At 50.7% G+C, this 5,000-nt stretch overlaps 1 non-coding gene across 1 annotated transcript in view; it reads left to right on the forward strand.

Annotated features, from left to right (window-relative positions):
- Positions 1 to 4,797: 4,797 nt before the first annotated feature.
- The window catches only part of LOC126476929 (small subunit ribosomal RNA), a 1,909-nt gene continuing 1,706 nt past the window's right edge, over positions 4,798 to 5,000 (forward strand). The window contains exon 1 of the ribosomal RNA XR_007587361.1: positions 4,798 to 5,000. This exon is cut by the window's right edge and continues 1,706 nt beyond it. This is a non-coding gene — a ribosomal RNA (small subunit ribosomal RNA).

Below are 5,000 nucleotides of genomic sequence, written 5' to 3' on the forward strand. Positions count from 1 at the left end.
CACACCTATAACATGCGTTTCTTGAAGAGATATTTCCAATATGCGACATTCCCGCTGTCCCTATTCATGAGCTGCGAGCTGTACCACGTACAAGCTACAGACGCGATCGCATTGCTCACTGTACGGATTCTCATGCTGAGCCATCAGCTAGGAAGCGCCCCATCCATGTCGGCACCCGTGGGCGTTGCACTCGCAGTCGCAAAAAACGCTGGGCACATATATGTCTCGGAAGAGTAACGACAGTCCGAGTCTCCTGCGTGGGAAGAGTCTTTCTAGGCCCTGACCCACGGGAAGGGTGTAGCTTCCCCCATCCCGGACATTTGACGTCGTCACACTACCGGTATTGACTAATAGACTGATTGCTGATAATCATTAGCCATACACTGGGGGAAACGGCCGACAGGGGCGGCAACATAGTGGAGCCGCAGTGTCACTAATGTACAGAGATAGAACAGTTTCGACTGGAACCAGAGTAACCGTATACACGGCACTGATGAGTAATAGATGCAGAGCCATCAGAATACAATGTATACAACCGTCCCTATACATGCTGAAAGACTCTGCACACAATGAGAACCACACGTCAGCCAGACACTCTTATCACACACTACTCTCTTATCACACACTACTCTCTTATCACACACTACTCTCTGCCTGTAACAGGCACACACACAATATCTAACCACCAGCATGGAAGAACATCCAGTGCATCCTCTCCGCCACATGACACAATCCACACTATCATTACCAGACCGGGAGGTCCACCCAGAAAACACAATATCCCACCCTTCCGAAATCCGCACATTGCTCAGCTAAGCCACGAACACCCACACATGTCCTACACAGGGGTGCACCCAACATCACAATACTGCCTCCTGTCACAGCACACATTCAATGGCAGGAATGAAAGACACAGATCTGCCACAACCATGGAATTGGAGCGCCGCCTGTCATGAGCCAAAAGTGCATCCTGACGTGACAAATCAGATAATACCGCAGGCATCCAATTACGATAATCACTATCAACGAACCTGCCGCCGCCCCCCCCCCCCCCCAATACACCTTTCCCTACAACAATGTGTATCTGAACCTACGCCATATTGTACCTTAACCTAACCTATATCGTACCTTAACCTAACCTATATTGTACCTTAACCTAACCTATATCGTACCTTAACCTAACCTATATCGTACCTTAACCTAACCTATATTGTACCTTAACCTAACCTATATTGTACCTTAACCTAACCTACGTTGTGCCTTAACCTAACCTACGTTGTGCCTTAACCTAACCTACGTTGTGCCTTAACCTAACCTACGTTGTGCCTTAACCTAACCTACGTTGTGCCTTAACCTAACCTACGTTGTGCCTTAACCTAACCTACGTTGTGCCTTAACCTAACCTACGTTGTGCTTAACCTAACCTACGTTGTGCCTTAACCTAACCTACGTTGTGCCTTAACCTAACCTACGTTGTGCCTTAACCTAACCTACGTTGTGCCTTAACCTAACCTACGTTGTGCCTTAACCTAACCTACGTTGTGCCTTAACCTAACCTACGTTGTGCCTTAACCTAACCTACGTTGTGCCTTAACCTAACCTACGTTGTGCCTTAACCTAACCTACGTTGTGCCTTAACCTAACCTACGTTGTGCCTTAACCTAACCTACGTTGTGCCTTAACCTAACCTACGTTGTGCCTTAACCTAACCTAATTTGTGCCTTAACCTAACCTAATTTGTGCCTTAACCTAACCTAATTTGTGCCTTAACCTAACCTAATTTGTGCCTTAACCTAACCTAATTTGTGCCTTAACCTAACCTAATTTGTGCCTTAACCTAACCTAATTTGTGCCTTAACCTAACCTAATTTGTGCCTTAACCTAACCTAATTTGTGCCTTAACCTAACCTACGTTGTGCCTTAACCTAACCTACGTTGTGCCTTAACCTAACCTACGTTGTGCCTTAACCTAACCTACGTTGTGCCTTAACCTAACCTACGTTGTGCCTTAACCTAACCTACGTTGTGCCTTAACCTAACCTACGTTGTGCCTTAACCTAACCTACGTTGTGCCTTAACCTAACCTACGTTGTGCCTTAACCTAACCTACGTTGTGCCTTAACCTAACCTACGTTGTGCCTTAACCTAACCTAATTTGTGCCTTAACCTAACCTAATTTGTGCCTTAACCTAACCTAATTTGTGCCTTAACCTAACCTAATTTGTGCCTTAACCTAACCTAATTTGTGCCTTAACCTAACCTAATTTGTGCCTTAACCTAACCTAATTTGTGCCTTAACCTAACCTACGTTGTGCCTTAACCTAACCTACGTTGTGCCTTAACCTAACCTACGTTGTGCCTTAACCTAACCTACGTTGTGCCTTAACCTAACCTACGTTGTGCCTTAACCTAACCTACGTTGTGCCTTAACCTAACCTACGTTGTGCCTTAACCTAACCTAGTTTGTGCCTTAACCTAACCTAATTTGTGCCTTAACGTAACCCATGTTGTGCCGTAACGTAACCCATGTTGTGCCGTAACGTAACCCATGTTGTGCCATAACGTAACCCATGTTGTGCCGTAACGTAACCCATGTTGTGCCGTAACGTAACCCATGTTGTGCCGTAACGTAACCCATGTTGTGCCGTAACGTAACCCATGTTGTGCCGTAACGTAACCCATGTTGTGCCGTAACGTAACCCATGTTGTGCCGTAACGTAACCTATAATATGCCTTAACCTAACCTATAATATGCCTTAACCTAACCTATAATATGCCTTAACCTAACCTATAATATGCCTTAACCTAACCTATAATATGCCTTAACCTAACCTATAATATGCCTTAACCTAACCTATAATATGCCTTAACCTAACCTATAATATGCCTTAACCTAACCTATAATATGCCTTAACCTAACCTATAATATGCCTTAACCTAACCTATAATATGCCTTAACCTAACCTAAAGTGCGCCGTAACCAAAACTATATTGCGCCTTAACCTGACGCACGTTGTCGCTGAACCTGCTCTGTAATTGTTATGCAACTCGTTAAATTAGTGTAGTGTTGCCTAACCGCAACCCTCGCAATATAGTTCGCTACTCGCACTGCCCGGTCCCCTGTGTATCGCGTCATGTTAAACACCTTGCAGGTGTTGCTGACTTTCCACATGCTCCTGCTATACACTGTAATGTGGATAGCAGCAGGACGTACATGCCCCCCCCCTTCCCCCCTGCCTTCGCAAGCTGGTCGGTGAGAAGTTTGCATGTTCAACGCCCTTCGCATGCCGACGTACTCAGCCTACGTTGTGGTACGGCCTGTCACCTGTCCGCCGATGTACGCAAAACCCACAAACTGTACTGCACATTGGTCCGTATGTACTGAATGATACATCGTGGCACATGTGGCCATATGACGACTGCGCCTAGCAACGGCGGACCATACAGTCCAAATATTGTGCACGCAGCTACGTGTCGTCTCCCTATAAGAGCTGGATTGCAGTGTGGTACGCCATACAGACGTGTGGGAGGAACGGACGCCCTGGATGGCGATCAGCATGAGCAGTCTGTTGATGTAGTGGAGCGTGTATTCGGACGTAGTCGTCTCTTCTCACACACCGTGATAGCATGTTGCACCGTGTTCCACATCTGCGACATGCTGCAGAGGCCGGCTGACAGTCGTTCGCGCAATGGACACCGCATACGTACGGGGTCGACCTTCCACGTGTTCTCTAGGCGTGCACATGTTGTTGCGTCTATGTGGGCAGACGTAGTGTGTTGTGACACCTGACACAGGCATGCAATACTCGTTGCAAATGGCGATGGACGTGTACGTTTGCTGGTGACGTTACGCAAATGAACAACTGGTAACCCGTTGTGGTGCGGTTGTTCTCGCTAGAGGTGAATCAGTGTTGGCGACGATCGGTCGAGCTATTAACCGGTTGTTTCAGGGATACCCACCATGCCCACGAACGTGAAAGGGGATCTGGGTGTGAGGCGATACGCGGCGGTGGCTGGGTGGGACCGTCCCCGGCCGGTGAGGGGGGGCCGCCCGGCGTGCTGGCAGCGCGGTGCGTGGGCGCACGCGCTACAGCCGGCTGGTGGGGGCGGCCAGTGGCAGGCGCGCCGGCCGACGGACGCGGCAGGCGGCGCAGCTGCGCGCCGGCGCCCCCTGCTCGCGGCGCCTTGCGGCCAAAGTAGGTCCTCGCGGGCCCGGTGCGAAGCGCGGTGGCCATCTGCAGTGTGCTGGTCCGATTGAGGACTTTGTGCGCTGAGGATGCGCCGCCGCCCGGCGCTCGGCGCCGCGACGCCGTCTGCTGCTCGGTCGCCCCAGCGGTTCTCGCAGGTGGTTTGTATCGCAGCTGTGCGGACGTGTTGGCGCGTGCGCTGTGCTGGGAGAGTTCGCTTCGGCACCCAAGTGGGGCTTTTGTCCTTCTGTGGCGCCGGCGTTGGAGCTGCCGGTCACCGTAGGTGGCGCGTGTTGTCTCCCGCCGGCAATGCCACGACAGCACGCTCCCGGGCCTCTGTCGGCAGCGGCAAGCTCAGTTGGGAGCACGGGTGGTCGCACCTAAAGCGTCTACTCGCCTAACTCCGGGCGATTGCGCCTCTCTCGAACCCGACCAAGTACTTAGGACGGCGCTGCGCGCCGCCGGGACCTGAGAGGGTTTCGAGGTGTGTTGTGCAGGGGAGCTCAGCCTCCTCCTGTTTGCAGAATAATTGAGCGGACGCTTGCGTGTTCGCGCGGGCCCCCGGGACACACTCCCGGGCGGCCGGCTGCTCAGCTCTAGTTGACGCAGCTCCCTGGTTGATCCTGCCAGTAGTCATATGCTTGTCTCAAAGATTAAGCCATGCATGTCTCAGTACAAGCCGCATTAAGGTGAAACCGCGAATGGCTCATTAAATCAGTTATGGTTCCTTAGATCGTACCCACGTTACTTGGGTAACTGTGGTAATTCTAGAGCTAATACATGCAAACAGAGTCCCGACCAGAGATGGAAGGG

Source organism: Schistocerca serialis, chromosome 4, assembly GCF_023864345.2.
Source record: "Schistocerca serialis cubense isolate TAMUIC-IGC-003099 chromosome 4, iqSchSeri2.2, whole genome shotgun sequence".
NCBI lineage: Eukaryota > Metazoa > Arthropoda > Insecta > Orthoptera > Acrididae > Schistocerca > Schistocerca serialis.